At 41.2% G+C, this 24,048-nt stretch overlaps 1 protein-coding gene and 1 pseudogene across 1 annotated transcript in view; one reads left to right on the forward strand and one right to left on the reverse strand.

The window, feature by feature from the left end:
- Nucleotides 1-24,048, reverse strand: part of pdgfc (platelet derived growth factor c) — a 273,557-nt gene that overhangs the window by 155,540 nt on the left and 93,969 nt on the right. The window lies entirely within an intron of this gene.
- On the forward strand, nt 8,324-10,080 carry LOC132390816 (general transcription factor II-I repeat domain-containing protein 2-like; annotated as a pseudogene).

The raw sequence follows: 24,048 nt of genomic DNA on the forward strand, positions 1-24,048 counted from the left end.
AGAGGAAGTGTCATGTACAGCTCTAGCCAGAATTCCTATGTTCGCTGAACAGAGTTTCCTGCCTGACATGCCAACTTATAAAATTGTGCTCTAAATGTTAAATTGATTAATTTGCATTAATCTCAAGATGCTGCTCCCAACTGATTTTGGTATTTCAAGTTAGGATCTACGTACCAATGAGGCAATGTACAAAAATTGGCCGATTTTCATTCCTTATATCCACATTTAAACAGGACAAACTGCAGCTAAGAAATATAAATACAAATAAGCCCGATTAGTTTCTGTTTAAAGCTCAGACTGTTGTGACCTCCTCATTGTTGATGCATCATGTGACAAGACCTAATGAAATTTCACTCACCTAGGACAGATGTCAGAGTGTTCCAACCAGTCTTTCTTGAAGGCAATCACTGTTTGTTTTCCTGTAAGCTGGCACTGTTCAATGAATTAAGAATGTGTGAAGCAAGTTTACACTCCTCCAAACTTCTTATTAAATCTCTGGCATCCCACCTTCTCAGATCATGTGACCTTTCATTTGACACAGGCTATTCCTTTTCTCAGGAATATAAAAACTCCCCCTCTCACTTCTTTTCAAGAGAATGTGTATGTTACAGTTTAAACAGACTTTGGCAGTTCTTCTCTGGCAATGATTTGTTTAGTCTGGCAAAAGGCAGGTTCAATAAGTGAACACAAGAAGATTCATGTGAAAACTTGAATCACAATTACACCCTCAAGATAATTCAGGTCGTTTGCCATGATATAAACTTACTTTTCTGAGCCAACAAAAAATATATTGACCATTAGAGTACAAGGGGTTATTAAGTATGTCAGACTGCTCTCTGAAACTGTGTATTAAGAATGTGAGAGCACATATTGCTAAGGTGAATCTTCATCTGTTCAGGATCCAGGATGAATAGCTTCCACTCCATTTATGAGGATTCTGAACTGATTGGTGAAACCATTGTAGGACCCATGGATTCTATCACTGGCAAGCAGGTCATGCTTTATGGGGCAGGAAGGTGGGTATTTAGCCAGCATCTTACACAAGATCCTACAAAGAGGCTGAAGGTACTTGATGGCATCCTAGATGCCCCTCCTTCACTGTGATGGGTTATTAGCCTGAAATTCCCGTGAGTGAGGACACTACATTTTTTTTAAGAAGACTCAGAGTGTTTATCATGAAACCTTGTACTATGATGAGGCTCAGATTGGACTGTCTGTTTGAGGAATCTGTTGTCAGGTAACGTTTCCTGACACTTAGAGCTGGCTTGAGTTAATAGAAGTCTCAGTGCTGAGGACATTGGCCTGGACAGGAACAATAGTCCTTCCAGTGGATTGAAATGATTATGTAGAAACAGTACCCAAAGGCACCTGTTTTGGCTAGTTAAAGTTTCTCAGTTCACTGCTGCCTGGCAGACCATGACTTTGTGCTGTGTTTCTGGCTTTGATATTGAACATTTTTCCACAGGCGGGTCAAGACCGCGCTGACTTGCTTCAGTTGATATCTCAACTGAAATATGGTCCCTGAGGAATAGGAAGTGGTCCGTGTTTCCCAAGGTCATGTTGAGGATCGTTATTGTCCAGCAGGGATGGATTGATGAGAGACCGTGATTTGCTGATGTTTAATGTAAGACCTATTCTTACATATTTGAGTAGATGAATCAATAATGACGATGCAAAGACCTCTGAGTTATTTGCATATTACATGCTAATGGCAGAACAAAGGTGACCTTGGTTTTGGAGTTTAGAGGATGGGGTTTGAACGGATTCCTATTCATCCGGCAGATTAGCTCATTTCAACAGATATCTTGTCGGGTAATAATGCGCAATGTTATAACATATAGGATTGAGAGCACAGTTGGGGTGATGCACAAATTTGTTTGATCCCTCTCTGCGCTTAAACTTTACTGTTGTTCACATCTAAATTCATATAACTATGCAAAGTCAGACTCCACAGTTTCCAGGACATCTTCAGGGAGCAATGACTCAAAAAGGTGGCATCCATCATTAAGGACCCTATAACCTAGGGCATGCCCTTTTCTCATTACTGCTATAGATATATATATATAAATTCTTCAAGCCAAGAAACCCAACAGGGAAAGTGAGTCATCCATTGCTGACAAGTAATTAAAGCTCTAAAGAAGCGTCTAATAACGTTGCTCAAAATAGCAGAAGGACTGAATATTGGTAAGTTTTTTAGGACTCAGCAGAGGAGAACAAATAAAATGTTAATGAAAAAGCAATATGGAGAACACTACTGAGAAGCAGACTTCACATGTTTTTATTTGTAGGCATATAGCAAAGGATTAACCATGGCAAATAAGAGCCCCTTCGAGACCCAGAGATGAGAATTAATAATGGGGAATAAGGAGATGGCAGAGGAATTAAAGATATTTTTTGTGTTAGTCTTTAAGGGGATAAACGTAAAACAGCCAAATTAATGAGAAAATTGGGGTTTAGTAAGACTAGGGAGCTAAAAGAGTTATGCATCAGTAAAATATATCACCCGAGAAATTGATGAGCTTGAATACTGATAGATGCCAAGGACCTAGTGATTTACATTTCACAGTTTAAAAGCGGAGATTCTGGAGATAGTGGATGTCTTGATAGTGGACAAAGGATAATTATTAAAAGGCTCTATGGGTGAGATCATTGGTTTATTATTGTCACATACACTGAGGTACAATGAATAACTTTGGTTTGCATGCCATACTCTGAGATTATTTCATTACTATAGTGCACTGGGTAGTAGTAACAGAATGCAGAATAAAGACCTACAAAGAAAGCACAATGCAAGCAGACAATAATGAGGTAGATTGTGAGATTGAGAGTCCACCTTACAAGGAACCATTCAATAGTCTTAGTGGTGTAGAAACTGTTCTTCAACTTGCCGGTACATGCTTTCAGGCATTTGTATCTTCTGCCTGACGGTTGTGGGGAGAACAGAAAATGTGAGGGATGAATGGGGTCTTTAATTATTTTGTGCGCTATATCAAGGCAATCAGAAGTGTAGATAGAATCCATGTAGGGGAGGCTAGTTTCCATGACATGCTAAGTTATGTCCACACAACTTAGTGTCAGGCAGAGCAGTTGCCATAATGATGCTGCGATACTTCCAGATAGAATTATCAACGTGGTGCGTTGATATAAATTGGTGACAGTCAAAGGGGACTTGCCAAATTTCTTTAACTCCTTAGGAAGTAGAGAGGCTGGTGAGCTTTTCTGGCTATGGTATCTATGTGGTTTGACTAACACAGGTTATTTCTGATGTTCACTCCGAGGAACTTGAAGCTCCCAACTCTCTCAACCTCAGCTCTTTTCATGTAAACAGGAGTGTACACCACTAACCTTCCTGAAGTCAATGACCAGATCTTGGTTTTGTTGACAATGAGGAAAAGGTTGTGGTCATGAGAGTATGGTGAATTTACTTGGAATTATAACACTGAAGGTAAATGTGCAGTCAATAAACTAGTTAGGCATCTTTGCTGTCCAAATGCTCCAAAGATAAATATAGGACCAGGAAGATAACTTCTGCCATAGACCTGTGTCAGTGGTGGGCAAATCGCAATGGGTTCAGGTTGTCTGGCAGGCTGGAGTAAATGTATGTCATGACCAGCCTCTGGAAATACTTCATGATGGTGGGCGTCAGAGCCACAGTCATTAGGCCTGTTCCCTTACTTTACTGGGATGATAGTGATCTTCTTAAAGCAGGTGGGATCCTCAGATTGAATCAGGGAGAAGTTAAACATGTCTGCAAATACCGCCACCAGTTGATCTGTGCAAGAACTAAGGGCACCGCCAGGGATACTATTCAGGCCAGATGCTTTCAATGGTTTCAGGCTCCGGAAGGCTGATCTTATGTCTGCAACAGTAGGTGTGGGTCCAGGTGCAATGGAGGCTGTTGGATCAGGTGGTGACGTTCATAAGCTCATCAAGAAGGGATGCAGTGTTGTCGGCAGTGCCGCCCAATTTCACTTTGTAGCCTGTTACAGTACTTGCTACAATTGATGGCTGGCCAGGGACTGAATTCAGATTGGTATTAGTCACTTGGCATTCATGATAGCTTTACAGCAGTCACATCTCAATTTCTTGTACAGGTCAGGGTCGCCTGATCTAAACACTGCAGTCCTGGATTTCAGTAGGGAGCAGATGTCCCGGTTCAGCTATGGACAACACATGGTTCATTTAATATTCTCTAGTGGAGAAGATATGACAGCAATTCATGATAGAAGTAATTCTTTAGTCTCAGAATGGTTGGCAGAGTGAGGCACCAGAGTTTGAAAGAGATGAATGGAACAGATTTATTCTTCCATTCTAAGGGAGGCAAGTTTATACCTACAAACCCAAAGAATTCATGACAGTGCTGGCCCATGTACTGGCTATTTATACTGTAAAGATGCCTATATCACAATTATTAACTTAGGTTTTCCAAAACAACTGATCTTGTATTTTATTCCTCAAACGAAAGAACATTTTTGAAGTACTCAACATTATGGATCAGAATTGGTAGATTCTCTGTAGAAGGAGGGAACTGGAGGAATTTGACGGCAATGGGGAGGTAACTTGAACACAGAACTCTTAGAAGCGTGGTTCTCTTCTGATAACTCTGAAAAAAGAACACATCAAAATAGACGCCATCTACAAATCCTGAAGAGCCAAAGAAACATGAGCCAATAGAATTCAAAGGTCAACTGAAGGGGTAGCCAATCAGGATTGAGGCAAGCAAACAGGGGCCCACATAAATGTGACCACTCCCAGAGAGAAACACTCACAACTGCACACTAAGGATGTTACCTCGACTGAAATGTCTGCAAGCTAATTGCCAAGATTGGTGAGGACCACAACATCAAATAACTGGCATAGCTCCAGAGAATGGTTGTGTATAAGTAACCATGTCAATGAAATCTGAAGTCTTAGAACAATGAATGGACCCATAACCTGCACCCTTCATCTACTGCACCACTTTTCACCGGAATAAACATTCACCTTCTCTCTTAAAGACAAAGTATAATATTACTATCTTGTTTACAGTAGTCCCAGCTGCGTTTTTCTTCCCTCTGCTAAGATGAAAGATTCTCATTTTGCGCAAGAGCACTTTCATATTTCCAAGACTTTGCATTGTTTCTTTATTGGGTGACTGGAGGTGAAAGTCCGTAGTCTGTATGTATTATATCAAAAGAGATTACAGATAAAAGAAAGGCAGCTTAGCTTTCTTTTAAAGAAAGGAGAAGCTGTTTTGGTTAAGGGTGATAGGGCCTGAGTTTTCACAACTCTCAATTCTGGGTCACAAATGAGGTGTGTGTGTGTGTGTGTGTGTGTGTGTGTGTGTGTGTGTGTGTGTGTGTGTGTGTGTGTGTGTGTGTGTGTGTGTGTGTGTGTGTGTGTGTGTGTGTGTGTGTGTGTGTGCGCGCATGCACATTTGTTTATCAGCTGTTGAAAATGTCTGTTCCTAAATTACATTAAAGCAGACTGATTACTGCAAGCAAACTAATTTGTAGGGATGAACTTTTCTATTTGGCAGGGAGTCATTGAGAAATAAAGCACAGGAACAGATTCTTTAGCCCATCTAATAGGCACTGATTCTATTTCTCACCAATCTCGTCAATTAGTGCACTGAGGAAAGTTGAAATCGTCGAAGTGAGTGCAGAAGGTGGGCAGGTGTTCAGCTCCATCTACCAACTTGTTACACACTGTTGCCAGAGGACGGTGTCTGTGTGTGACGGTCCCTCTGCTCCTGAAGGAAGGCCCCGGTTTTTGAATGGTCTCTCTCTCTTGCTCCGTTCTGTCTGAGGATGGTGCCGGAGTTCTGGCGAGGTTTAATCAATGCAGTCTGAGGATTGGACTCCGAGGTTCACATTGTGATGTGTATCTGGTTGAACCTTCTTTTGTCAGCATTTTGGGTGGTTTTGAATCAGGACAGCCTGCAGGTAATGAACACTCGGCTGAACTGAATATGCCTGGCCTCTTTCAGTTCTGTGTTTTACATTCTGTGTTTTTCACTTTTATTTTACTAATTGATTGATTTTTTTGTGTGTGTGTGTGGGGTGGGGTTGATGTCTTTCTTTGAACAGGTTCTGTGGTTGTGTTTGTTTTGTGGCTGTCTGTGGGGAAGACGTAGCTCAGATTTGTGTACTGCGTACATACTTTGATAAGAAATACACTTTGAAACTTCGAAGCACCTATTTTTACCTTAATCCTAGACTAAGTTTACTTTATTCTGCGCAGATTCTCAACAAGTCTCCAGATTCTGCTAATCATCTGCACACGGCTGGGCACTGAACTGGCTCAGGAAGCTCGGCATATTTTCAACTGGGTCACAGCCTATCAAAATCCTCCTTAGCCTTGCCCATCGGCTGCCAGAATGGGAAAAACACTAATGATCAGAGCATGCTGGATCTGTATTAGTTTGAGACAGAGGTTCATTTATCCTGCAAGGCAGAATCAGAATCAGATTTATTATCACTGTCTTATACAACATGAAATTTGTTGTTTTGTGGCAGTACAGTACAAACATAAAATTACAAAATAGTGCAAATAAAGGAAAGAATGACCCCAGATAATATTTCAATATTTGAAATGAATATTATCATGTAACTATCTATACTTTGACAAAGAAATATTCACCATTGCAAATCATAGAAGATGTTTTTGAACAATGTGAAATTGATGCCAATTCTTTCCCATGGGAGACAAATGTAATTACTATAAATGTGATTAATGCGAACAACAGTGATCACCACTAATGATGGAGATAATTTCAAATGTCATTATCACAGCAAATCATTAAGATCAAACCCTGGTTTAACCGACACGGTTTGTGGATTGGGTGCAAAAATTCACATTATGATGTGTTTCTATTTCTGGTCACTTCTTTTTTTGTTGTTATTTTTGGGCGATTTTGAATTGGTGTGGTCTGCAGATGATGACACTGAGCTGAACTGAATATGGACACTTTTGATTTTGTGTTTTATATTCCATGTTCTTTTGATTGCTGTTTGTGCAATTTTTTTTGCACATGCTGCGACGGATTTGGTAGTTTTCTTGATGGGTTCCATGGTTTTCTTTGTTTCATGGCTGTCTGTGGAAAGACAGATCTCAGAGTTGTGTACTGCATACATACTTTGTTAATAAATGTAATTTGAACCTTTGCTGATCAAATTATGATGATCTCTGTGAATGAGTATGATTCTTCCAAACAGTATGTAGACCATATAACAATTACAGCACAGAAACAAGCCATCTTGGCCCTTCTAGTCCGTGCCAAACGTTTACTCTCACCTAGACCCACCGACGTGCACTCAGCCCAATATAACCATATATAACCATGGTGCTCGTTGCAAAGAACAGTAACCATTGCAATCATTAGTAATCAGTCCAAGTGCAGTGATCACTTCAAACTTTCAGCATTACAATCAACTGTAATCATGACAAATACTTAACGCATCACAGAAACTGGCCTCCCTCCCCTCCAGGGACCCTCCACCTATACTTCTTGCTGCTTCAGTTAAGTAGCTATCATAATCATACACCCCACCCACCCCATTCTCCGTTCTCCCTTAGGGCAGAAGATACAAAAGCCTGAAAGTACCTGCCACCTGTAGCACTTCATTTTGCATTCTGTTATTGCTTTTCCCTTGTACTACACAGGGCACTGTGTAATTATTTGATCCGTGTGAACAGTAGGCAAGGCAAACTTTTCGCTGTACCTCGGTTCATGTGACAGCAAACCAATTCCAATTCCAAATTCTGCACACCATGCTGATCTGTGTGAACAATGTGGTCACATCAAACAATAGAAATCACCAAAAATAATGGCGTCAATGCAAAGAGCCAACAGCTCTACTTTGTAAGGAGTTTAAGAAGATCTGGAATGTCATCAAAGACTCTATTCCTATGGATGCATGGTGGAGACTATTCTGACTGGTTGCATCACAACCTGGCGTGGATGCTGTAATGCATATATGTCAAACTCAAGGCCTGTGGGCCAAATCCAGCCCGCGAGATAATATCTAATTACTATTAAAGCTGGCCCCAGTAATCGAAGCGCCTATGGCGTATGATATGGCTAATGCTGAGTTTATTCAGGTACAAGGTTTTCAGGTTTTTTAGTGTTTATTCGGTTTCCCTGGTTTATTTCCTGAATATCATTAATGAATAAATTTCTTTTCTATTAGAGCTGGCCCGCCGGTATATTGCATGCACCACTAATACTACAAATCCCACAATGCACTGCCAGTGCATTGCTCACGCTTGCCTTACTCTCTCATCAGCATCCTTATGGTGCTAATCACGTGTGGTCAACTTTCAGCTATCCCTCACCCCAAAAATGGCTGAACGAAAGGTGGACTTTGAAAACAGGGGTTTTCAAGGCAGGTGGGAGGCAGTGTATATGTTCGCAGATATAAAGGGCAAACCTGTTTGTCTTGTGTGCGGAGATGGTGTGGCTGTAATTAAAGAGTATAATGTAAGACGACACTATGAAACGAAACAACACGACAGATACAAGCATCTGGACAAGAAACAGAAGCTCCAGAAGGTAGAAGAGTTGAAAAGAAGTCTGGTGTCACAGCAGGCTATGTTCACAAAAGCCAAAACACAAAGTGAGGCCGCTGTAAAGGCTAGTTTTGTTGTGGCAGCAGAGATCGCTAAATCAGCCCGGCCCTTTACTGAGGGAGAATTTGTTAAAAACTGCATGATGAAAGTTTGCGACGTCGTGTGCCCAGATAAAAGGCAAGCATTTTCAAACGTGAGCTTGAGCAGAAACACCGTTGCTGACCGTGTACGTGAGCTTGCCACCAATCTACAACAACAGCTGGTGGGGAAGGGAAGAGATTTCTTCGCATATTCCCTTGCTGTGGATGAGAGCAGGGACACTTCTGATACTGCCCAATTGTCAATTTTCATTCGTGGAGTGGACTCAAGTCTGTGTGTAACAGAGGAACTTTTGTAATTAAGATCAATGCATGGCACAACTACTGGAAAAGATCTCTTTGAAGAGGTATCCAGATGTGTAAATATAATGAGGCTGCCTTGGGATAAACTTGTGGGACTGACAACAGATGGAGCGCCCGCGATGTGCGGTCAAAAGAGTGGATTGGTGGGCAGGATCCGGGAGAAGATGCGGGAGGAAAACGGCGCAGGTGAGCTGACAGCTTATCACTGCATCATACACCAGGAATTGTTGTGTGGCAAAGCCTTGAAAATGGAACATATAATGAGCACCATAACACGAGCAGTTAACTTCATAAGAGCCAAAGGTTTAAATCACCACGAGTTCAAGTCGTTTCTGGAGGAGTTGGGTTCAGAATATAATGATTTGCCCTATCACACAGAGGTGCGATGGTTAAGCCAAGGAAAAGTGCTGAAAAGATGTTTCGAGTTGCGTGAGGAGATCTGTCAGTTCATGGAAAGCAAAGAGAAACACACAACAGAGCTCCAGGATAAAAAGTTGCTTTGTGAAATGGCGTTTCTGTGTGACATCACGAGCTATCTCAATGCGCTCAACCTGCAGCTTCAGGGGCGGGGTCGTGTGATCACAGACATGTACGCTGCAGTGAGGGCTTTTAAAACCAAGCTGCGCCTGTGGGAGATGCAGATGCAGCAAGAAAACTTGAGCCATTTTCCGTGTTGCCAAACTATGAAAGAGCAGGTTTCTACCGCAGTGTTCCCACGTGTAAAGTTTGCTGAAAAACTTAGCATACTTGGTGCCGACTTCACACGGCGATTTGCTGACTTCGAAGCCCAGAAAATCAGGTTTGAACTGCGCAGTAATCCATTTGCAGCTGACATGGAAAGCGCACCAACCAACATACAAATGGAGCTGATTGAACTCCAATGTAGTGACACACTTAAGGCAAAGTATGACTCGGTGGGCGCTGCACAGTTTCTACGTTTCATTCCCGACACGATGCCCCAGCTGCATACCCAAGCTGCTCAAATGCTCTCTATGTTTGGCAGCACATATCTGTGTGAACAACTGTTCTCTTTGATGAAGATAAACAAAACAGGAGTCGTCTTTCTGATGAACACCTTCACTCAATTCTGAGGATTTCCTCAGCTCAGAGCCTGACTCCAAACATTGATGAACTTGCATCCAAGATGAGATGCCAAGTATCTGGCTTAGACTAATGTGAATCACAGAGTGTTGGCCTGTGGAAAAATGTTTTTATTAGAAATTACTCCGGAAAAGCTGCAGATAAAGCCATAAGAAAAAAATGCAACTGATTTTTTATTTATTTAATGTTCAATGTTGTTTTTGTAGGCAATAACCTAAGCTTTGTTAGTTCCAGGTTAACATGTGTAATAAATTCATTTCAATAACTTTTGCAATAAACACTGAACCAGTCCGGCCCTCGACTTGTACCGATTTTTAAATTTTGGCCCACTGTGTATTTGAGTTTGACGCCCCTGCTCTAATGCATAAGATCACGAGACTCTGCCGATGGTTGTAGCACAACCCTCCCCACCATCAAGGACATCTGCATCAAGAGGTGCTTCACGGAAGTGGCATCCATCACTAAGAACATCCTCATGTCCTCTTCTCGTTACTACAGTCAGGGAGAAGTACTGAAATCTAATGACTCACACTCAGCAATTCAAAAACAGCCTTTTCTCCTCTTCCATCAGATTTCTGAATGGCCCATGAAGTCATGAACAGTACCGCATTATTCTTTATTTGCACTGTAATTTATTGCTGTCATTTATTGTAATTTTATGCTCTGTTAACAAAACATTTCATATTATATATGTGAGTGATAAGAAATTCGATTCTGATTTTGGGATATGTGAGAAATGAACTGGGGATAGAAAAACTGATGAGCCAATACAGTCTTAGACAGACATGGATTAGTAATAGTCTTGCCAACTCTGTTGGAGGCATTGCTTGACGCATGATCATACGATAATCCAACCGTGTGAAATCTGACCATGTTATTATGCTATTCCAAATCACCTGCCATACAACTTAATGATGAAAAATGTCAATCCAAACAATTAGTGCAGTGGGAATACTTTTATAAACACCAGAACACAGACTTCACTTTTCTGCTGAACAGAAATCTGAAGATCTTCCAGAGCCCAAAATAGCAGTAGATTCTAAGAAATCTTATTTGAAAACATTAGTAAGGAAGATGTGCTGCCGAATGCTTAGAAGATGAGATTTTTCCTGCCATTACAAGTAAATTAGTCCCATGCCAGAAAAGGCATGGGAGAAAAATAAATACCACAACCACAATTAAATATAGGCCCTGGCCCTTTATATGACTTCTGCACAGTACTCATGCTAAGCAACTGAATCTGAGAAATCAAAATGTTAAAAAACCTTTCCATTTAAGGCATGTTGGATTACATCTGTATTGTTAAACAATTTGCAGATTAAAATATTTTAAGACTGAGCCAGACCATACATAGAATGAATATTTGGACTGAAGCAAAGTTCAGTGGATTGATTTGACTACTGAAAGTGTACTTTAAAGGATTACAGTCTTCTGACTTGCTACAGAAACCACTACAGACCATTATAAATATTCTTTTAAATTTGAACTTCAATGAATGAACCCTGCATAATCCAACAGGAAGTTAAGATTTCAATTAATTTGAAATAAGATGTCTGTGTAATAGTCAAAACGTTGATGATTATGAATCGATTAGTCGAAACTTGCTCCTGTTAAATAAGATCAACGACTTCATCTTTGGCCAGTGTCATTCTCCTTGGCTTTGGTATTTCATTGTCCTGACTTAATCCGGAGCTCAGCTTCAGATGTATGTTTTACAGCTTCAAGGCTTCTCCAATCATCCCACTTAACTTCATCTGCTTCTGCCCATGGCCCAGCTCACCTACTTCTGAAAACCTCATGGACATCTTTGATCAATTTAAATTCAGCGTTTCAGTGACAACACAGTGGAACAACAAGCAGAACGGCTGCTTCACTCTGCCAGTGGTCTGAGTACAATTCTGACCTTTGGTGCTTTCTGTGTGGCATTTGAATGCTGGCCCTATGACTGCATGGCTGGCATCTGAGTTCTCTTTTTTCTGCCATTAATTATGGATACAAGATTAAGATCTGTCTTGGTCAACTCCAGACAGTGGCCAAGAAGAAGGATGTAGCCCCTGTCTTGGAAACAATGTTTGTGACAGTCACAAAAGATACCAAGTCGAGGAAACATCTAAGGTTTGATTGATTTAAGAGCTGAGCCAAATTGGAAAGGTTGGGTAGGGGCCATGTCAAGGCCCGTGGGCGAGGAATGACCCCAGGTTTGGATGGTTTAAGTGTCAGCCCATATTGAAATGGTCAGGGTTAGAGGCGAGAGACGGGCCATTTCAGCTCACTGCTCTGCGGTGTTCGCTGGACTCTGTGCTGGACTGAGGCTATTTCTTGCAAAGAGTGGACATCTGGATCGGCTGCAGTGATGCCTGGTCTTCTGAATTTCAGCTCTGAATGCTGCTTGCTCGCTTTACTGTTTGCACGACTTGTTTTTTATTTCTCTCTCTGCACATTGTGTGTTTGACAAGTCTGCTTTTGTTTCAATGGGTCCTGTTGGGGTTCTTTGTTTCATGGCTGCCTGTAAGGAGAGGAATCTCAAGGTTGTATGAAGTATATGTATTTTGATAATAAAATGCACTTTGAACTTTGGGTGCTATTTAGCTGCTCTAACTTGCCCCTAGTGTATAGATGCATGGTAGAATCTATAAAGGATTTGAGTGGAAGGAGGGATTATGAAGTAGGATGTGTCAATGGGGAATTGATGGGTTGCCAAAAGTCCTATTTCCACAATGTATTGCCCTATAATCTTCCTGCATTATACATTTCAGCGACTCAAGTTCGTCCAAAATGGATCCATTAACCTAACATACACCATTATCCCCATGCCCATTATCTCATTGTCACTAACCTGAACTGACTCAGTACAGCAAGGGCAGATTTTTGAATTCTCATCCCAGACTTCGAATCTAACTATGCCCTTTCAATCATATACACAGGAGTGTAAGAGGCTACAATGTTTCAGCCAGTTCTATCATGGCTACAGCACTCCCAGCACCAAAGACATCTACAAGAGGTGATGCCTCATATCCATCATGAAGGAACCCAAGATCCATGCCTTTGTGCCCTCTTTTCAATGTTGCCATCAATCAGGAGGTACAGGAGCCTGAAAGACCACACATCAAGGCTCAGCCCTTGCCACTAAGTTCTTGGACCAACATGAATTCAATATTACCTGAGACAATATTTCTTTCCTCTTTCCCTTTACTTGCACTAATACTGTTACATTTACTTTATGTTTATGTTATCATGTAGGTTATGTATAATATATATTTTACTTTAAGTTTATGTTAATTTGTATTTGTAATCTACCATGCTGCAACTAATGCCCTTAGTTCAAAAGAAGTAGCGTGACAGCACATTGGTCAGCACAGTGTATTACAGTACAGGTGATCGGGGTTCAATTCCTGCCACGGCATGTAAGGAGTTCTTCCTGTGACTGCGTGGGTTTCCTCCGGGTGCTCCACCAGTTTCATGTAACGGTCCAAAGATGTACCAGCTGATGAGTTAATTGGTCATTGTTAATTATCCCATGATTAGGCAAGCGTTAAATTGAGAGTTGCCAGGTGGTGTGGCTCAAAGTGCCGGGCCTGTATGTCAATAAGTAAATAAATTTCCAACATGCTCATGGCATCTACTCTGTCAAGTTCCTCAAAATCTTATATTTCAATAAGATCATGACTCAGCCTCCCAGACTCTTGATTTCTACAGGCCCAACTCTTGATTTCTACAGGCCCAATCCTCTTTCTATTTCTTCATAAGACAATCCCAATACATCTGGAATCAATCTGGTGAATTTTCTCTGGACTATCTCCAAAGCAAGAATATCTTTCCTATAAGTAAGGAGACCAAAACTTAATTTCTACTTCGTACCCTACCACGTTGTGGCATCAGCCAAATGTGAGGTGATTCGTTTTGGTAGAAAGAACAGAACAGGAAAGTGAAATTTAAATGATCTGAGACTTAACTGCTGGTTTCAGATGCCCTTGCACTAGAAACATAGAAAAATTAACATGTCGCTATAATAAGTAAATAAAGCAAATGGAATGATTAGAAGAGTAGGGAGGTTTCACAATGGTTGAATTACAGAGTTACTAATCCTGAGATATGAGCATAAATGCCACTCCATCTACTATGAAGGAGATCTGCCCTGACACCATCTGCTCTGTATGTGTCTTTAGACCTATACAATACGGTCGAATTGAAAATGTTGCTGCTGTGCTTAGAAAAGCTAATTACAAATGGGCAAAAAAATGCCAGTGTTGCTAACATCTCAGAATTAGGCACAAAGACAAAAAAAGTGAAGTCTTACTTTGAGTAAAATATTTTGCAAAATATTTTTAAATTCTCTTTTATGTTACTTGAATACTGCCAATTCCTATTTTTCAATCTTTAAATATCCTGAACATGAAACTCCCCATCCTCCTATTTCAGTAACAAGTGTAGGTTATGGCCATTCGAGTCCCATGGCAACTCATAACTGCAGATGAATAACCTGAGTTATTGAGCTTCCGGCACATCTTGGATTATCATCATCCTTCCTTCTCAGTCCTGAGGAAGATCTCGGCCCGAAACATCAACCGTCTATTTACTTCCATAGATGCTACCTGAGCTGCTGAGTTCCTCCAGCATTTCGTACCTGTTGCTTTAGATTTTTCGTTTTCTTGTCTGATCCATCTCTTCTTAAGTATAACTTCTTCTCTAAGACCTTTCTCCCAACTAACTTACTCTACCCCCCAGCACCGTTGAAGCTCACTGTTCCAGCATGGTTTAAGTGCCACCTATCTATCCAGAGATGCTCCCTCCTGTCTTAAAGAAACATATGGTACCATTGCTTCAGTCATGTGTTAACATGTTTAATCCATTCCTACACCTGTATTTGCTCAAAAGACATGAAACAGCCTGAGTGGATGCTTTGAGATCTTGTTTCTAACTTCTGCCCTGCTTCTGAGTGTCGGAATACAGGACATTACTCTTTTCTTGTTGGTTCTCTCATAGCCAAAATTTCGATTATTTACTTTCATTAAACTATACTGTAGCCACTGATTGCTGTCCTTTACGCCAACATAAGGGTGTTAAGGTGACAGATGTAACTTAATTCAATGCATGTATCAGCATCATTTTCCCCCTCCTGACCACTAAAGACTGAATCCTTTGAAGTTATAGCCATTAGCTTCCTACACCTCACAGTACTCTGTTGCTTGAAGCATTCATCTGCGTTCCTCAGAGGCATTCCCATAAGTTTCCCGCATTGCCATTTTCTTATGCTGTCAGATGGTCACACACTAGTATTTCTATGGTTGCAAGTGACTCTCTCTCAGTACCTGTAGGGTGTGCACCACGTAACCTTCAATTCCAAACTAGGTCAACCAATTTGGTCAACAGAAGGAAATCCAGTACTGAGACCTTCCTTGGCCTTGGGCTGAGAGATATTGAGAGAGAGCAAAAGGAAGTTACTCTCACCCTGGCAAAAGTGAAGCCTTTCATTGACTTCAGATCTGGGTCAAGAACGTGAGTTTGAAGTGTTGAAGCAGCTTCTGCTGACAGGATGGGTATATATCCTATCCCCACTGGGCAGATTGCTCCTTCCAACTATCAGCATGAGCAGCTGTCCTGTTCCTCTGTCATAATGGGAATCAACCTGCTCGAACTGGCATCTATTTTCTCCCCAGTTCCGGCAGCTATACCCCTGCCCTCCCACCACCCCCCTGCACAATTTCCTCTCATTACCAACACTGTCTGAAGAGGAAAAATTTAAGAACTTTTTTTTTGAACTGCAGCAGGAGTCATCAGTCAAGACTGGGAACTCAATGACCATGTCAGGGGCTGATAGTTAATCGATCTCAAAATAGGATGGACCAAGTACAATATAAATGGCGAAAACAAAGGAAGCACTGAAGTTTATAGTTTCTAAACTCGTGATCCAATTGAAGGACTCTAGTTGAAGAATTCTAATTCCAATTTTCTGAAGTTCATGTGGTAGTATTTGATGTATTAATGCTAAGTGGGAGGGGTTAGCAAGCAAACAGGTGAAAGGTAAGTGCAGGTAAATGGGATGCCACGATCAGATCAGACTTGATTGGATTAAAAAGGTAAAACAGGCTTGAGGAGCTGACCAGCAGCCTCTTGCTCTGAATTCATGTTTGTAAAGAATCACAATCCATAAATTTAACATTTTCAAGCCAATCCACTGAATTTCATAAGTGCCAAAACATGTCAGAGTGAACCATCTCTGTTCAAAGGCTCCATCTGCTGCTCTGTTTTGCAGATGCCAGCTTGAAGTTTGTTGATCCACATTGGTAGCCAGGCTTCTATTAAAAGGGCAAGCTGCCAGTGGGAATCGTGCTGCTTCTTGGCAGCCAGTCAGCCGCTTGGCAAGGCAACACATCCCGCAGATTCGCTGCCACTTAAGGAAGTCTGAATTTTGTGAAAGGGAAGGTGAGCTTTTCAAGATGAACTGGTGGGTAGAAAGCGCTCTGCTGAGTGAAGTGATCACATTTGGGGCCAGAAATACCCTGAGTCAACAACCAGCATTGGGTTCCTCATGGAGCAACAGAAATATAAAACAAACCATCTTTCCTTCTGTTGCCCTACAGGTGCCTAACTAAATAACCCAGCTGCGGTAGAGAGAGGAGGTCTATCAGTGTTTGAAGTATTGCTACCAAGACCTGGCACACCCTTTAAGGCAATGCCATATCTTGGTAAGGTTACCAAGAAAAGGCCATATTTCACGTTGTTCTTGCTCTTTCCACAACTTTTCAAAACTAGCTTCAGGTTAATCAAGCAATTCTTACCCGGCCTATGCAAATCTGATCAGAATGGTATATCAAAATTATATACCTAACATTTGCATTCACCTACATTGTATATTGCTGCGTTGTAAAACCCCATTATAGGGCCAACTGCCATAATTAATATAAATCCTTTCTGAATAATCCCTGGGAAAAGTTACAGAATCACAAAGGAGGACACACAGCCCATTGTGTCCATGCCAGCCCTCGATAATGGCAGCTCACTAGTTCCATTCCTATCTCCTGGCCTTTCACAAATAATTTTGAAAAAATTGTCTTTACTATATATTTCCTAATTTCCTCTTGAAGGCTACAATGGCACCTTGTTCCATCGCAACTGTGGCAGTGCATTCAAGAATACAGCCATACACTGTAGAAGAAAAATGATCCTCATGTCAATGTTAATTCTCTTCCCCTTTAGTTGGGACTGATGTCCTTGAGTCCTTGGTCCCTCCACCAAAGGGGACAACCAGTGTCCATCACTCTCCTGTTCCTTCGTCATTTCATATACTTCTATGAAAGTCCCTCAACCTTTTCTTCTCTAAATATTAACGTCTCAGCATTTCTAATCAACCTTTCTAACTGCAGTACTTCACCTCACCATCCAATATTTTTCAGACCTTCCCTGAAACCTTCACATCTTTTCTATAATTTGTCAACCAGAAATGAAGTGGGACCAAGGTCTTATAAAGGTTCATGATGAATTCTCTGCTCTTAAACTCCAGCCTCTACTGATAAAACCAAAAGTTATATTTGACTTATTCACTGCTTCTCAAGTTGCCTTGCATTTTCAATGATATATGCACACACACAACCAAATCCCTCTATTCCAGAATTCCTTTCAGAATAATATTGTTTATATTACCTCTCCTTATTCTCCCTACCAAAATACAGCTCTTCAGATTTCTCCATATTTTAATTTCATTTGCTACGTATCTACTCATTTCACTGGCCTTTTGTATTCTGTTACCATCCTCTTCACAGTTTACAATACTGTCAAGTTCAATGCCATCCACAAATGTAGAAATTGCAAGTCATTATCATCAGTATAGCTTTGAAATAGTATTGGCCCCAATTCTAATCATTGGGGATTACCAGTAATCAATTTCCTCCAATTGGTAAAGCAACTATTCACCATGCGATTACAAAGAAATTCCTTAGGAGTTTGTGAAGATTTGGCATGACATCTAAAACTTTGACAAACATCGGTAGATGTATAGTAGAGAGTATACTGACTGGCTGCATCACAGCCTGGTATGGAAATACCAATGACCTTAAACAAAAATCCTGCAAAAAATAGTGGATATAGCTCGGTCCGTCACCGGTAAAGCCCTCCCCACCACTGAGCACATCCAATGAATTGTTATACCAAAGCAGAATCCATCATCAGGGACTCTTACCACCCAGGCCATGCTCTCTTCTCACTGCTGCCAACAGGAAGAAGGTACAGGAGCCTCAGAACTCACACCACCAGGTTCAAGAACAATTATAACCCTTCAGCCATCAGGCTTTTGAACCAAAGGGAATAGCTTCACTCCTGTGCTATACTCTTCTATGCTCTATGCTCAGCTTCACTTGCCCCATCATTGAAATGTTCCCACAACCAATGGATTTACTTTCAAGGACTTTTCATCTCATGTTCTCGATATTTGTTTCTTACTTATTTATTACTATTATTTCTTTCTTTTTGCATTTGCACAGTTTGTTGTCTTTTGCACATTGGTTGAACACCCAAGTTGGTGCGGGGTCTTTCATTGATTCTATCATGGTTATTATTCCATTATAGATTTATTGAGAATGCCACAATAAAATGAATTTCAGGGTTGTATATGGTGACATATATATACTTTGATAATAAATTTAATTTGAGCTTTGAACTTTGATCCTCTGTTGATTGTTACTCAGCGAACATCATAACCCAATTATTAATATCTCTTTCATACCATGTGCTGTTAAGACTTTTAATCACATCTTATCAAAAACATTCTGGCACCCCATGTACACCACAATTTTCTATATTACACTCAATATCTATTACACAGACTTGATGGGCTGAATGGCCAAGTTCTGCTCCGATGTCTCATTGTCTTATGCCCTCATCAAAATGCACTATCAATTTAATTAAACTTGATTCCTCCTGAAAATATTTTGTCCTGGATTGCTTTTATTAATCCATTTTCTTCCAGGTGAGTATTAATCTTGCCCTGGATCAATGCTTATGCTTCCCCAAGTTTTCCTGCACCAGAAACTAACTGGCCTATCATTGTTGGGCTAATACTTATTCCCTACTTTTGAACATGGAAGTAACATTTTCTAATCTCACACTAAATAGCTTATTACTGTGGTCTTCTAGCATCACTCCCATATCCAAGGACTATTTAAAGATTATGGCCAATTCTCCTGCAATTTCCTCCCATACTTCACTTAATGGAATACATCTGATTGAATCCTGGCAACTTACCTACTTAACATTCAGCCACCTTTTCCAATACCTCCATGCTATCAATTTCTGACATATGAAATGTTTCAACTTGCTTCTTATTCATTATTATTTTGGAAGTACTCTCTTCCCTGGTGAACGCCACAATTTCAAAATAGAGAGAGTACTATAGAACACCTTTGGATTCCCATTTTTATTGACAGCTGAGCATTTCTTCTTTGTGCACATTTCCATTTTCACTTTTTACTTCCCTGATGTTTTGTCATTAGCCTGGGGTTCTTGGTGTTATCTACAACTGCACATTTCACCAAAATCAGATTTTTTTTGCTTAAGTGCCTTCCTCTATATCTCATATATCCTAGATTTCTTTGTCCTTTTGCTCCTCATGGGAAATGTGCTTAAACACTGCCTAAACCATCTCTTTCTTAAAGGCATTAGAAATATTATAAATAATTGAAATTTGCAAAAAACTTTTACATATTTGACACCAGAATAAGGCAAGTTGAGGTTGAATCAGATCTTACAAACTTTAAACCCTCAAAACCACCAAGCCCTTCCACATGCACAATTAACAGAGGCAGAACAAGAGTCAGGAAACCTGGAGATGCAGTCACGATTTAAATATCGTACTGTTGATGAACAGTAGTTTATCTGAAACATTAACTTTCCTTGACTCTGTAAAGATGTTCCCTGGCCTTCTGAGTATTTCAACCATTTTCTGTTTTTATTTTGAAATTCCGACAGCTACATTTCCTTTCTTCTTCTGCAACGCAGATTGCATTTGCTCTGTAGGTTTTACAGGGAAGTTCCTAGCCAAGATTTCTTGGGAAACTCAGCAGCTGAAGGGAGACAGAGACAAGTTTCTATAGAAGATGTCATCAGTTCACAGCATGCAGTATAAGTGAAACTGAAGTGTTTCCTTGCTACCCCCATACCACAGTACCACCATTGATGCCCTCCTTACAAGCATCTCTTCCACTTCTCAAACATCTGTGCTTGCCTGATCTTCCCGCCTCCTTAACAGGGATAGAGTTCTTCTTGTCCTACAATCCATCTGCTCCTGCAGCTAACACATCATCCTCCACAACTTCCACCATTTCCTACTGGGCCCTACCAACAAACATATCGTTACCTCTTCCCCTCTCCACTTTCCACAGGGATCTCTCCCTCCATGATTCCTTTGTCCACTCATCCCCATTCCCTAACCTTCCTCCCAGTGCTCATCTCGGCAAGTGGCCAAAGTGCTACACCTGCCCATTCACCTCCTCCCTCGCCTCCAGTCAGAGCCACAAACAGTCCTTCCAGGCAAGGCAATATTTCATCTATGAATCTGCCGGAGTCTTCTTTTGTGTCCAGTGTTCGCGATGTGGCCTCCTCTACATTGGTGAGACCCGTCATAAATTAGGGGACTGCTTTGTCGACATTTCTGCTCCATCCACCAAAAATGGAACTTCCAGGTGGCCAAACATCTTAATTCCAATTTCCATTCCCATTCTGATATGTCAGTTCATGGCCTCCTCCTGTACCAAATTTGAGGCCACCCTCAAGGTGGAGAAGCAACACTTTATATTCCGTCTAGGTAGCCTGATGACATGATATCACTTGCCTATCACCTCCCCCTTCTCTTTCTCCTATAGTCCACTCTCCTCTAACCTGGCTTCACCTATCACTTTCCAGCTATCTTCCTTCCCTCCCCCCACCATATTTTTATTCTGGCATCTTTGCACTTCGTTTCCAGTTCTGAAGAAGGGTCTTGGCTGGAAATGTCAACTGCCTGACCTGCTGAGATCCCCCCAGCATTTTGTGTGTGTTGCATAAGCAACCCGTTATTTTTTTATATCTCCAAAACATGAAACTAATTGAAATACAGAAAAAAAACATAGGGCTGAGTATAACTCATGCACTGTACTCCATTCTTACTTTAAGCGAGGCATGTACATATGACATGGTGACGTGATGACATATGAAATTCACGTACTTTTACATACAGTATAACCCACCATGCATTATGTAAAAGGCAAGGAATGCTTAATCAAGCAACATATTTGCAATATTATTGAAATATTAAATACACAACAACCCTCACCGGAACTCCCTAACAAACCTATTACCAGAGCAGGCCACCCACAGTGGAGGTCAGAGCTACGTGCAAATGTGGGCTGCTCTGGACTAACTTCCACCGAGAGGGAACCAAGCCTGAGCAGCAAACTATCATCAATTCACAGCTTGAATCAATTCTCATTCAATTCCCCGTTCACACCCTCACTTATGCAACACTCCCACAAGCGCTGTAATGTCCCTGCTTAACAATCATGCCTTTAATTAACAACAAAAGTAATATGGAATGGAAAATGGCTTTTTGGTCAAAGGGGTGGATGAAGAACTGTTAGGCATAGGTTCAAATTAATTAGGCAGAAGTATCCAGGCTGGCACCACTAATGAGATCCCTAAGGATTATGTAGGACAGTAACTTGGAATTCTTTACTTCTCTTTGCTCTTTTGGATGCCACTTCCATTAAGCAGAAATGTACACCTTTGTTAAAACTGTAAGGATAATGGGATATGGGAACTCATAACTAAGCACAAATGTTAACCACCTGGATTTGTGCATTGATTTTTTGGATTGCATCAAAATTTTGTTAAGAAACAAAGCATGTTTTACTTCATCTACCTTCTGGTAACTATAATTATCTTGTTCATCAGCTATCAATTGCAGAATTCTGTGGGCTTGTCTTGATATGGTCAGTACCCTTCCTTCGTACAATTTGAAGTGGGCTTCATCACTCTGCATTCCAGAGCAAACCTGACTTAACTGTGTTAATTAACCTTCTTGTCTCTGCACAATGTAACACACTGACCCCATAGAAACTCCTGCCATAAATAGGATGATCATTGTACCCCTATGATTATTCCACTAAATACTCTTCCCATCGAGTCTTCCCCGTCTATCAAGAAGTCTGAGGCTTCCGTTGGTCAGAGTTGACCATGGATGTTGCATCTTGCAAGCCTGGGCAGCACAATATGGAGAGCAAGCTGTTGCCCAAGTAGCAAGTTCCCTCTCTCCACACACCTGATAAACCCAGAGGGACGGCAGAGACGGATACAGTTTGGTACCAGCAGCATTGCAGGAGTTGTCAGTCAACATTAAACTCTAGGTTTTCCCCTCGGGGTTTACTCCTGAAGCCTTCCCCATGAGTGGGTACAGCTGCAAGGCAGTGGAGGTTTGAGATCAGAGTTTTCCTTCTCCTAAATGAGCTGCCAACCACGGCTGATGAGCCCCATCTGCCCGAAATGACTGGTTTTGAGGCGCCTGTAGCGCACCTTTGCCCCCTCTCCTGTCAGTAGAAATGTTTCCGCTGGGCTTAGTAGCTAAGCCACTCATGAAGGCCAGGAGCTGGACTTGGTTGTCAGAGGCTATTTGAGGCACACAGCATTGGGAACATTTAATAGGTAGTGGGAGCTTGTCCCCATTAGCATCCCAGCTATAATAACCTTGAGGAGTATTAATATTGAAAAACAGGAGAAAGTCTGCAGAGGCTGAAAATCTGAAGTAACACACACAAAATACCAGAGGAACTCAGCAGGCCAGGCTGCATCTACGGAATTGAGTACACAGTTGACGTTTTGGGTTACGACTCTTTTTCACGACTAATGTTGATGTCCAAGTCTATGATGGAGATTCTACGTATCCTTGAGTTGATTCCCAAAACAATTTCTCTGTAACTTGAAAAAAGATTGGGCAGATGTGTAATTATATAATGCAAGGCCAGCATGATGAAGAAAATACAGATCCAATATGTACACAGCTTGCTGTGATACCACCTACTGTGGTGATGAGACAGTAATCTGGAAACTTGTTTCTGTGCAGTTAATGGAGGGATAAATATTAGTCAGCTCAGTAGGGATAATATCACTATCATTTTAGGAAACTGCTTCTCCATGAGAAAAGTCTGAATAGATCGTGCTTGGAGCCACATAGCACAAGAAACAGCCCTCTAGCTCAACTCACCCAGGTTGAACAAGATGCCTTTGCCTGTCTAAGCAGAGTCACCAAGTGATAGGGTTTGTTTCTTCTACAGTATGGAAAGTTGAGAAGGTATGTGTGTTTGTGGGTATGGGTAGTGGTTGGGGGTGATGATTGATTTCTGCAAAAATAAAGAAGGGCATAAATAGGGTAAATAGTAAGAAGCATGCTCCTTTAATAGAAACACCAGGGACTCTGCACAGCACACACAAAATGCTGGAGGAACTCGGCAGGTCAGGCAGCATCTATGAAAATGAATAAACAGTCGACGTTTCGAGCCAAGGCCTGAATCGTCAATGCTTTATTCATTTCTGTTGATGCTGCCTGACCTGCCGAGTTCCTCCAGCATTTTGTGTGTGTGTGTGTTTGTGTGTCGCTGCTTTCCTTTAACAGTTGTGCTTATGACTAGACAACGTGTGTTTAAGATAAGGGGCAGGAGATTTAAAAGGGATTTGAGCGAGAATTTTCTTCACCTGGAGGGTGGATGAAATCTGGAATGCAGGGTTTAAGGTGTTGGTGGAGGCAGGTTTTATCATAACACTGAAAGAATAGAATGTTAGGAGCTAAATGCCGAGAAGTGGTATTCTTGTAGATTGCTGAAGGGTGCATTGCCAGGTTTTATGATTCTATTACATTAGAAAGGTTAAACAGGATCTTCCTTTAATCTCACATCCAAAAGGTAGATCCTGTAGAGTCCGTCACTCTCTCAGTCATTCAGTGATACGTCTGTCTTTCGTGTTCAAACCAGTGGGCTGG

The sequence above is a fragment of the Hypanus sabinus genome, chromosome 3 (assembly GCF_030144855.1).
Source record: "Hypanus sabinus isolate sHypSab1 chromosome 3, sHypSab1.hap1, whole genome shotgun sequence".
In the NCBI taxonomy this organism is placed as follows: domain Eukaryota; kingdom Metazoa; phylum Chordata; class Chondrichthyes; order Myliobatiformes; family Dasyatidae; genus Hypanus; species Hypanus sabinus.